Consider the following 12,490-nt stretch of genomic DNA (forward strand, 5'->3'; position numbering starts at 1 on the left):
TGTCTCTTGTGTCCTCTATTCTGTACCATTGGTCTACCAATCTATTTGGGTGTCAATACCATGCCATTTTTGTTACTATATCTCTGTAGTATAATTTCAGTTTTGGTATTGTGATGCTTCCTGATTCATTTTTCTTGCTAAGGATTGCTTTAGCTATTCTGATTCTCTTATTTTTCTAAATAAATTTAATGATTGCTTTTTCTATTTCTGTGAAGAATGTCATTGGTATTTTAATAGGAATTGCATTAAATCTGTATAGCACTTTTGGTAGTATGGCCATTTTGACAATATTAATTCTGCCTATCCAGGAGCATGGGAGATCTTTCCATCTTCTGAGATTTTCTTCAATTTTCTTTAGTGTTCTGTAGTTTTCACTGTAGAAGTCTTTCACCTCTTTTGTTAGATTGATTCCCAGGTGTTTTTTTTTTTTTTTTTTTTTTTTGAGACTATTGTGAATAGAGTAGTTTTTTCTAATTTCTCTTTCAGTGGATTCATTGCTGATGTATAGGAATACATTTGATTTATGGATGTTGATTTTATATCCTGCAACTTCGCTGAATTCATTTATTAGTTCTAGAAGTTTTCTGGTGGAATTTTTTGGATCTTCTAGATATAGAATCATGTTATCAGCAAATTGTGATAGTTTGAGTTCTTCTTTACCTTTTTGTATCACTTTAATTCTTTCTTTTGTCTAATTTCTCTGGCTAGAGTTTCAAGGATGATGTTGAATACAAGTGGTGAAAGAGGACATCCTTGTGTTATTTCAGTTTTTAGAGGGAATTCTTTCAATTTTTCTCCATTTAGAAGGATGCTGACCTTGGATTTATCATATATAGCTTTTAGAATGTTGAGGTATGTTTCTACTATCCCTAGTTTTTCTAGTGTTTTGAACATGAAGGTGTGCTGTTTTTTTTGTCAAATGCTTTTTCTGCATCTATTGAGATGATCATATGATTCTTGTTTTTAAGTCTATTAATATGATGAATTACATTTATTGATTTCTCTATGTTGACCCAATCCTACATCCCTGGGATGAATCCCACTTGATTGTGGTACACTATCTTTTTAATATGTTTTTGTAGAGGATTTTCCAGAATTTTGTTTAGAATTTTTGCATTTATATGTTCATCAGTGATATTGGTCTGAAGTTGTCTCTCCTTGATGTGTCTTTGACTGGTTTTGGTATCAGAGTGATATTAGCCTCATAAAAAGAGTTTGGAAGGCTTCCTCCCTTTTCTATTTCATGAAATACTTTGAGGAGTATTGGTATTAATTCTTCTTTGAAAGTCTTGTAGAACTTGGCTGAGAATCCATCTGGTCCTATGCTTTTCTTGGTTGATAGGCTTTTGATGGCATTTTCTATTTCATTACTTGACTCACTATTTTTTTTTTGACATGATGAATGGAAATGGGAGTAAGAGAGAAGGTAATGGATAAATAGTTAGAAATTATGCTAGGTGTATAGAGACAAGTTCAAGGAACTCTGTAATAAGTGAATGTCAGAGTGCCAATGCCAAAGTTCCACAAGACCAGGCCACTGAGTGGAGCTTCAAAGTACAGAAATTCCTAGGACATAAATCAAAAAAAGGACTTTTCTCAGGTGATATTTTGAAATGAATGCTTTTATCCCTTTAGAAAAATTTGTTTTAGAATAATGTCTTCATTTGAGAAGCTACAATATTTCCATGGATATTGAAGACTTCCATTTCCTCCTTTGTTCATTTATTCACATTTTTTGTCTATCAGTATCTCTTGCTCCTGTTTCTATTTTATGTATTACCCTCTAGATTGTAAGTGGCATAAATAGTCTAATCTAAGAAAACTGTCTTTGAAAAGCAAACAGCCTTGGTAAAATGCTTTTCCCTGTTCTTTATGGTATTCATGAATCAGAAAGAAATGCAAAGTTGAAAAGTTCTTAATTGGATTGTCAGAATCTGGTTTAAATATTTTTGATGGTTTCCTCATCATTTTGGCAAGATAAAAATACCATAATTGTTTTTAACAGTATGGTTCTTTGAGTACATGTGTTGTTTGATATCATCTAGCATTGTTTTAGAAAAGAAATGCTGAATGAGTTCATCATTAAATACCATTAGCTGAACTAAACTCAATATTTGACTTTACTTCCTGATCAAAATAGTAGCAACAAAATAAGCTGACTACTCAAACTGTGAATGCTTTAAGTCAGCCAAGTCAATTTCCTTAGTTTTGCTACTTTCCAAAAGATCATTCAAGTCTTTTATGTTTCCAAACTTTAAGAAAGAGTTTTCTTTGTTTTTATTGAATATACTTTGGTTTATTTTCCTTTCCTTTCCTTTTTTTTGGAGCTAAAAGAAAATGAGGCTTATCTAAGCCAAATCTTTACTCTTTAATACCAACTATAGCAAAAAAAAATCTGCAGATTAAAGAGCTTTCTTATTTCTCTGAGATCTGAAAGGTTTATAGCCATAGTAAGGGTTATTCCTGTGAGCATTTTCCCCTTTCCTCTTTAACATGGCTCATTCTTGGGTGCCATATTTAGGGATTGGCTGGAGCTAGCACCAGTGACAAAGGATGCAGATGTCAGTTTGTAGATACTGCCCAAGTAGCTTTTATTATTCAAGATATGGCAAGTAATGTTCTTTGAATTCATGTTAGATATATTTAAATTAAAACCATGTATATGTAAAAATATACTGGATGGAGAAATGATAAACTGGAGAAAAGCAATATGCAATAGAAGGAGTAAAGATCTGGATTCATAATCTACTCTTTCATTTACCAACTTTGACAAGGGCTAACTTAGCTAACTTGCTTAAATTTTAGTTATTGCATCTGTAAGTGGAGGTATTAATTATATCTATGTCATAGGGTTGTTGTGATATCTAATAAGAAAGCATGTGAAACACATTGTAAATGATTGATGGATATTTCTTGTTTTTAATTTTTATTTTAAATTTTTTTCTTCCTCATCATTATATGTGTCTGTCTAGCATTTTATATTATCAGTTAAAAAAAATAAATGTTTAACTTAGTGATTCTCAAAACTTTTGATCTCAGGACCAATTTTAAAATTCTTTAGGACTCTCCAAAATTTTTGTTTATATAGGTTATATTTATCAATGTTTGCTGTGTTTGAGATTAAAATTGAGACATTTAAACAATATTTATTTACTTAAAATATTATTAAATTATATTATTACATACATATTAACCTACACACTTTATGAAAAATAACTACCTTCTCCAAAACAAAAATAAATTTATTGAAAAGACTATTATTATCTAACATTTTTACAAATTTCTACAATGTTTGACTTAATGGAAGATATACCATGTAGTCACTGGAAAACTCCATCACATTCACATGAAAGAATAAGAACAAAATTGGGGCTGGGGCTGGGGCCCGGTGGTAGAGCGCTTGCCTGGCACACGTGAAGCACTGGGTTTGATCCTCAGCACCACGTAAAAATAAAATAAAGATATTGTGCCCACCTACAACTAAAAAAATAAATATTTAAAAAGAACAAAATTGGCCAATACCACCTTCATATTTAAAAAATAATTGTCATATTTATCTCATGGATCTCCTGCAAGGGTCTCAACAATCTCTAGTGGTTTCTCAGGCCACATAGTGAGAACTGTTGCTTTAATCCAATTGGTGTATGACACAAGATGCTGGTTCTCTGAAAAAAACTATCTTCCTGTATGAAGACATGTTCCCTTGCCCTACTCCAGACTTGAAAGATTACCATTATTATTTCCTTACTCTAAAACAAGTATCTATACTTGGTCTGTTTCTGAGCTTTCTGTTCTCTTTCATATTTATTTTTGGCACTAGCACCACTCTCTTGTTTTGAGTTTAACTTATTTTATTATCTGCAGTATAAGATCCACTTCCTGTTCTCTTTTCAAGTCATCCTTGTAGGATTTTTATCTCTAGGGCTCTATAAAAACAGGTCTTATCAAGGACATCAATAGCCCACCCAGTGCCAGAGTAATGGCCTATTGTCTATCACTATTGTCTACCACCATACCACCCCTGAAAGTGCCCCTAATCTAGTCTATCATTATCTTAATCTCTCAGATTCATTTGTCATGAATGACAAAATTTCCTCCTTTTTAAAGCATTTTCTTCTCTTGGCTTCTACTTCCATTTAGCTGGTTTCTTCATGTCATTGATAGCACTTTCTGAGTGATTTGCTGGATCATCCTTTCCTATGAGATTTCTAATAGTTGCAATACTTCAGCTGTATCCTTGTCCTTCTCTTCTAAAGTTTCATTCTCTCTCTGGGCATTGAAAGTAGGCAGAGAACTTCAAATATCATTTAAGGGCCAATGATTCTCAAATTTACATTATAAAGAACAAAAAAGCTAATCATAAAGAAAAAATAGCAGCAACTTTAGAGGCCAAGGCAGAAAATCGCAAATTTGATGCCAACCTCTGCAACTTGATGAGACCCTGTCTCAAAATAAAATTTTCAAAAGGACTGGGGATGTAGCTCAATCCCCAGAACAGGGGGAAAAAGCTGGAAAAATACATTACTAGATATTAAGACCTATTATAAACTATAGTGCTTAAAACAATAAGTCTAGAAAACTGACTAATAAAACAGAATGGAGTAAAAAAAAACTATGTTTCTATATATCACTAGTATATACCTATAAATATCTATTTTCTATAGATATTTAGTCATATATGGGAGCACATCTGAATAGAGGGTACAGTTCAAACTCAAGAGTTAAAAAGAACACAGCCAATCAGAAGGTTGTAGATAAACCAATAGCATTAATTCTTTTCCAATATCTGTTTAGCATATATTTTTGACCAAGGATTCTACCTGGTAGCCATTTTAACCCCTAAAGAAGCACACCTAAATAGAAAACCTGCCATCAGTCCCGCTGTGGTTCCAGGAGAGCCCTGCTTCTTTTCTTCTCACTGAAATAAATCCTACACTTTTGCATTAGCCTTTCATTGTCCATGAATTTCACTCTTCAAATTCAGGAGACAAAAACAAGGAAAGAAATCAGTGAGGCCTATAACTTATGTAGACTCTACCCACCAGCAGAAGCAGAGAATCTGGTTTAATTTCAAACTTGGGTCTGAATATTCTTCCTCTACTCTACTGATATCCCTTCTAATTTCATAGAGTCCCTTTATTATTGTTTGGGGGACAGGGGATTTACTCTTAACCCTTATCTCACACCATACACAAAAATCAGTTCTAAATATGTTGTATGTGAAAAGTAAATCAATAAAAACTCTTAGAGGAAAGCATGGAAAAATAACTTTGTTACTATGGAGTAGACAAAAATTTCTTAAAAGAATGATAATTTGACTATTAAATTTTATAACTTGTTTTCATCAAAAGATTCCATTAAGAGAATTGAGAAATAAATCACCAAGTAGGATATATTATGAGGCATATTATTAAAAATGACTAGTATTTATTATGTATAAAAAAACCTTCACAGATCAATAAAAGATTGGTAACAAAATAGAAAAATGAGCAAAATATTTAAGCAGACACTTCACAAAAGAGGCTGTCTAATGACCAATAAATTTAATTTTTTTTTTCAAATTCATTAGCCATCAAGGAATGCAAATTAAACCCACAATGCAATACCATATACACATTAGAATGACCTAAGCCAAACTAATAAAACCAAAAAGAATAAATATAAAAATGATTACTGAGAATATAGAGCACCAATTTTTTAAACTATTTTAGTGGGTTAATAGTTGGTAAAACTGGCTGACAGTAATAATGAAATTGAGTAATATTCTAAACTCAATAATTCCATTCCTAATGAAATAACAATAGAAATCATAAAAATGTTCAAGAGAAAATCTGTCCTGAAGTATTTGTAGCAGAATAGAATAAAGCGTCCAAAGACTGAAAATCATGCAAATGCTCCAGAACAGTAGAGTGAATAAATAAATGATAGAATATACATCAATGTAATACTACATGGTCTAAAAGTGAATGAAGATATATATATATATATATATATATATATATCTCAAAAATATATATTAAACAAAGAAACCTGACACAAATTATATTCTCTATTATTTCATTAATATAAAGTACAAAAACATTAACTCTTGGCTGGCTTATTGGGACTGGTACTCTTTTGTTTCCATGTGTGGTGGTACATCCCTGTGATCACAGTGATTCCTTGGAGGCTGAGCAACATAGCAAGACCCTGTCTCAAAATAAAAATAAAAAGGATTGGAGATATAGTTCAATGATAGAGCACCCTGGGTTTAATCTCCATTCTAAAAGAACATAACAAAAGAACCAATATATGCTGTTAGATGTTGAGATTGTGTCATTCTTGGGTAGTTACTATCAGTTTCTGCTTCTTGATCTTTGGTGTTGGTTTTCCAAATATATTTCTGTTTATTAAAATTCAGTACTTATAATATGTATATATGCCCTGACTTATATGTTACTACAATAAAAAGCATTTAAAAATGTATATCTCTACTCTTGATGAACTTCAGATATCATTGTTTACTTAATACCTCCATTTAGTTATCTAATGGACATAACAAAATGAATATGATAAAAATCTGGAATTCCATCTTACTTTCAAATGTATTTAAAAATTTTTGAATATACTTGAAAGTAAATATTTATCATTTTAGTAAATGACACCCACTGGCTTAAGCCAAAAACCTAGTAGATTTTCTTGATTTATTTCCTTCCACATCACAGCTCAAATCCAATTCTTCAACAAGTCTTTTTGGGTTTTACCTTCAAAATATATCCTAATTTATGACCACTTTTCTCATTTCCAGTGTTAAAATATTATTCAAGAATACCATGATCTCTCAGCTGAACCTCACTGTAGCCTTCTAACTGTTTTTCTTGTGTTTACTTGCTCAGTCCACAGTGCATCTTTTTGTTTTTATTGTTTTATGGTTTATGTGTGTTTGTTTGTGTGTGTGTGGAGGGTACTGGCTATTGAAAGTGTGTGTATGGTGGTGGTGGGGTTTATTTGGTATTGAAACCAGTGGAGCTCCATCACTGAGCTACATCCCTAGCCCTTTCTATTTTTTATATTGAGACAGGGTCTCACTAGGTTGCTGAGGCTGGTCTTGAATTTGCCATCCTCCTGCCTTAGCTTCCTGAGTTGCTGAGGTTACAGGCATGCACCATCGGGCCTGACTCACCATACATCTTTTTAAAGAATAAATCATATCATATCACACTTAACACCTAATAACTGTAGTTTATGAGTAAAATTTCTTCTTTTTAGAAGAACTGCAGCTAATAAATGGGAAAGGAATGAAGAACTAAAAAACTACTATTGTGCAATATTTAATGAGATCATTGACTTGGGCAAAACAGTCATATGATTAATGAATGGCTGCATTAAGTGAAGGATTTATGGGGGGGCTTTACAATGGTGGAATCAGGTTGAAACCACATGAACCCATTGATAAATCACTACAAATGACACCCATAATCTGAGTGTCTCCTTAAAATAAAACACATAGTACCACCTGATGTATTTTTGTCTACAAGTTGAAACTGAATCTAATTAAGGACTGGCTTCCTTTTAAATGTGCAAGTTTGAGGAACAAGTTAAATAGTATTATAAGGAAATTAACCCACTGTGTAAGGACCTTCATCAGGAAAATAGACTTGTATTCCTTTTTAAGTCAGTGACAAGAAAATAGGAAAGGGTTGTTTTGGAGTTAAAAAGGAATAACGACAGATGTGTTATGGGGAACTTGTTCAAGATCCTGTTTTTGATAAAGCAATGGTGAAAAGACACTCGTAGCATAGTTGGATAAAGGGATAAATTTAATTGTAGACTGGTTATTAGATGACATAGAAGATTTATTTCTATCTACGCTAGCTATGATAATAGTATTGTGCCTATTTAAGAAAATATTCATTCTTTTCAAAGATGCAATCTAAATTATGCATAAAAAGTCAAAATAACATGAAGACTGGGATTTGCTTTAAATATTTAAAAGAAAAAAGAGGATAGAGGAAGCAAATATGACAGAGTATTGGTATTTTAAATTTGGGTGTGGCTCTTTGAGGCTTATTTTACAATACTCTTTATTGTATATATGTTTGAAATTATTATTAAAAATAAGTCTCAATGTCTTCCTTTATCACCTACAGTAAAATCCAAAAGTCTTATTTTGTAAATCTTATAGGATTTACTCTGCTGACATGCTTTTGAACACACCCAATTATTTTCTGTCTCAAGATATTTGAACTTGTGTCCTTTGCTTGGAGTGCTCTTTCTTCAACTAGTTTCATGGTTACCCTCTTGTCAATCTTGGAGTCCAACTCAAATAACACTTCCTGGAAAACTTTTGAAATGTCACTATTATATGAATGCAGACCTGAGTTGGGGATAACAACAAGAGAAAACATAGCATATTTTAAAATGACTTACAAAACTTATGAATATGTAGGTAGCTTCTACCACTGAACTTGGCTGTGAACCTATGCCAAGAGTGTCTCATAGTATCTTGGCATTGGAAGATGATCATCCTTAAGTTAGCATCAAGGTTTTCAGAGTTTTGAAAACCTATAGCCACTGACAAGGCTTGGGAGAAAAATGATTGTACTTTCTAGGTTGCCAACAATTGTACTCTTTGCAATTTAATTTCCCTTATCAAAAAATAATAATAATAAAGCAAAATAAATTCCATTCCTGACTCTATCAATCACTAGTTATCCACTTGTGTTAGTCCAATTTCTGTCACCAATAACACAATACAATAGATTGAATAACTTCTAATGAAAAGAGACTTATTTTGGTTCACAGTTCTGGAGGTTCAAGGTTGAGGGACTGTAACTGTCTATAGGTTTTGTTTTGTTTTGTTTTGGTACTGAAATTGAAACCATGGGTAGTTAACTACTGAGACTGGGTCTCCTAAGTTGCTGAGGCTGGACTTGAGCTTCTGATCCTCCTCTTTCATCCTCCATAGTTGCTGAGATTGCTGACTCACATGTGCCACTGAGCCTGACTAGTGATGGTCTTTTTGCTGGCAGAGTCCCCAGGTGTGCAGGGCATCAAACGTGAGAGACAGCATGCCTGTGTGTGAATCTTGTGGTCTCTTTCCTCCTCCTCTTCCTCCTCCTCCTCTTCCTCTTCTCCTTTCTCTTCTGCTAGGGATTGAACTCAAAGCTTTCCTCACACATGCAAGGCAAGTGTTCTACCACTGAGCTAAGTCCTCAGCCCTTTCTTCTTTTTATAAAGCCACCAGTATTCAATTATGAAGCCTCTACTCTGAAGCCCATATCTAATCTTAATCTTTATTTTTTTAGTCTCTTAATACCTTATGATGGGGATTAAATTTCAACACAGGGACCCTTGTGGGATATACTCATCCATATCCAAATCATAGTACTAATCTTTGGCTATCTTTTCTGTAAAAGCAGGGATGATCTCTATTTTGTTTTGCAACTTCGATATTTTCTGTTTCTGTGAGTATATACGGAACACTAGAAAAATTCTAGTTTGTATAGATTTATGTGGAATTTACAATTAGAGCTAAAGAACCCTGAAAATGAAAACCTATAACTGAAAAAGTGGGACATAAAAGGAAGTCAGAAATTCATCATGGTCCTTTGTAGTTATTTAAATAAATGATTTCTATCTCCAGCACATGCACAACTCTTTAGTTAAACAATTGCTCAATAATCAAGCATAAATGCCCTGCAGTAATTATGAAGCATTCCTCCTACAGCAAAGTCATAAAATATGACAATTAGAAGGGTTAATTAATACTAAACTAATTCAAGAATGGGATACCCTGATCGTCCTTTTCAAATTGTGTGTTATTTTCCTCTTTAAGAAAATAGAGAATAAGAGCTTTTATTACAGATAAAAGAGAATGCATATTGAATTTTCAAACCATTCCAAAAGCTTTCATTAAAGGAGTTATATAACCTCAGAAATGACAGAAAAGACATGGCACAAAGAAATGGAGAATATGAATGCTCTAATTACTGAAAATATTCATCCATAATGAAGCAGAACAGATCTAAAGTCTGAATGACCAGGAAAAGTGGTAGCTAGGATTGTCTCCTTCAACAAAGCATAAACCAGCCTCTGTGCCAACAGGAGAGACTTTGTCCTGCCCTTCTTCCTCAACAAAGCATGTGAGGGCTAGAAACACATTAGTGTTCTCTGGAAGTGAAAGCCCTGCATTGACATTCAATTTACACTGGAAAAAAGACATTTTTTTGGTTAAATTTTTGTGCTACCAAAAAGGCATACAGCACAGGAGAGTTCAGCTTATCCAACTGATTCTCTAAGGCTCAATTTGAGCCCCCTCTTCTCTGTGATGGAGCCTTTCCTAATGTCCTCTCCCGTCTTCACTCTTTTTGTATTTATTATATATATTGTGCAAATAGGGCCATGTTGTTTATTTGTTGTTTGTTCTTATTAGTTATACATGATAGTAGAATATATTTTGACATATTATACATATATAGAATATATCTTCTCATTCTTCTGGTTGATGTAGGTATTATATAGACTTTAGCACTTTAAAATGTACTTCCACCTTTTCATATAGTTTATATGTGTGTTCCTCAGCTGGTTTTCAAGTGACTCCATAACAAGATTACCTTTTCCTATTTCCTGTGATTACTCATAGCATCTAGCATGCACATATTGGACACTTGATGAAGTGACTGACTAATTAATGTGGTTTGGTGAAAAATGATTTAGAATGACATGGACTATGTGCTAATCTGAGAAAACAATGTGACACTTGGGTGCTTTCAAGAACATGTCATCAGAATGTCTCATTAATGGAGGAAATTTATTAAATTTATCATCTTCCCATCATTGACCAGTAGGCACACAACATCAATATTATTGTTGCATAAAAATTTAATTTTAGGAGCATAGCAGTGTCAGTAATATGAAAAAAAAATGTGATCAAACCTGATGAAACTGCCTTATTTTGGTGGTCATGTCAGGCTTTATTGATTTCTATTGTTATAGAATTTCAGTATCTAGATAGTCTTCAATGGAATACAGGTTCATCTACACCACTTTAATCATTTCTATGCAAATATAACAACTATCTCCTTATAGTTATTATTCTAGAGATTTCTGATATAGTCTGCGATGGTTAATTTTATGTGTCAACCTAGAATAATACATGGTCTTAAAGTGTACTTGGCTTTGTAAAGAAGAACCACCCCGTCTCATCACCACCTTGCTTTGGACTGACACATCAGAAATAGGGAACCCTCCTAGAGCTTAATTAGAGCTAAATTTAATATATTATCTCTCAAATACCAACTATTCTTTGCTTTCTGGGCCTGACTTAGGACTACTTCCTATCTAGTAGTACAAATTGTTCACTGTTTTTAAGCACAGGGATGAGGGGGAAGTGAAATCTGGCACAGGGCTCTACTGTCTGGAAGAACAAGAGAGTTCTGATAAATTACAAAATGGTACCAGCTAGCTAGCTAGCAGTGGTCCTGGTCGAAATATGGCTTTGCTTTCATCTTTCATTTGGTTTTGTCCTTGATCCCTGTGCATGAATTAAAACATTTCCCATTCCTAGCTAGCCACTTGGTACACTCTATATTTCTTCCACTTACTGTGCCCATTTAAATATCCTCCTGAGCCCACCCTTACTGCACACTATGGTAAGTGGCAGCACAGCACACTTCCAAGTGAAGGAATTACTCTCTTGACTATTTTCTCCTGCTGTGACCCTTTCGGTGGAGAGTGTCAGGCATTTCATATACTGGAGGTCAATCTCTTCAGTTTCAGCTATAAAGAAGTTTATGCCACTCTTCACAAGCTGACATTGTGATTTTGTTTCTTCCATCACTGATATTAATTGAGCTACAGTCTGTAATTTCCCTGAAACTAAAAATAATATCTCTGCAATTGTAGTCTCAAGTGAAGATTTTTCACATTCTTTATATGTAAAAGTATGTATTTTCAACTAAAATGGTTTTGCAAACATTAAATAGATGTTCAAAACCACAATACTTTAAGCTTTTCTTAAAAACAATTAAATCCCAAGATAAGGGTGTATATCTGCAGAAAAGGGGGAAAAGGTTTTGTAACTATTACTATCAGAGATTATTAGTTTTTACTAATTTTAACACAAAACAATGCATGCTCCTTGAAGCAAAATTCAAACTATGCATATGTGTAGAGAATAACAAATTGTAACCTCTCATCCCACTCACTGCATCATTCCCAATTTCTGGGCAGTAACTACTGTAAAAAAAGAGAAAAAAAGAGATTGGTACGTTTTCTTCCAGATTTTTTTCTGTATGTTTGTTTATTTTTCCTTTTTAATTGCAAAAAGTGGTTTGTATAATATGTATTTTTCTTCCAATGGCTTTTTTTTGCATAACATACTATTAAAGATGTACTTCCATATTCATATGTAAAGAACATTTTTAGTAGTATCATGGCATTTTTTATTCCAAATATACTTTGATTTACTTAACAAATTATTAGTTTAGAGACTAAATTATTTCTTGTT

The sequence above is a fragment of the Marmota flaviventris genome, chromosome X (assembly GCF_047511675.1).
Source record: "Marmota flaviventris isolate mMarFla1 chromosome X, mMarFla1.hap1, whole genome shotgun sequence".
In the NCBI taxonomy this organism is placed as follows: domain Eukaryota; kingdom Metazoa; phylum Chordata; class Mammalia; order Rodentia; family Sciuridae; genus Marmota; species Marmota flaviventris.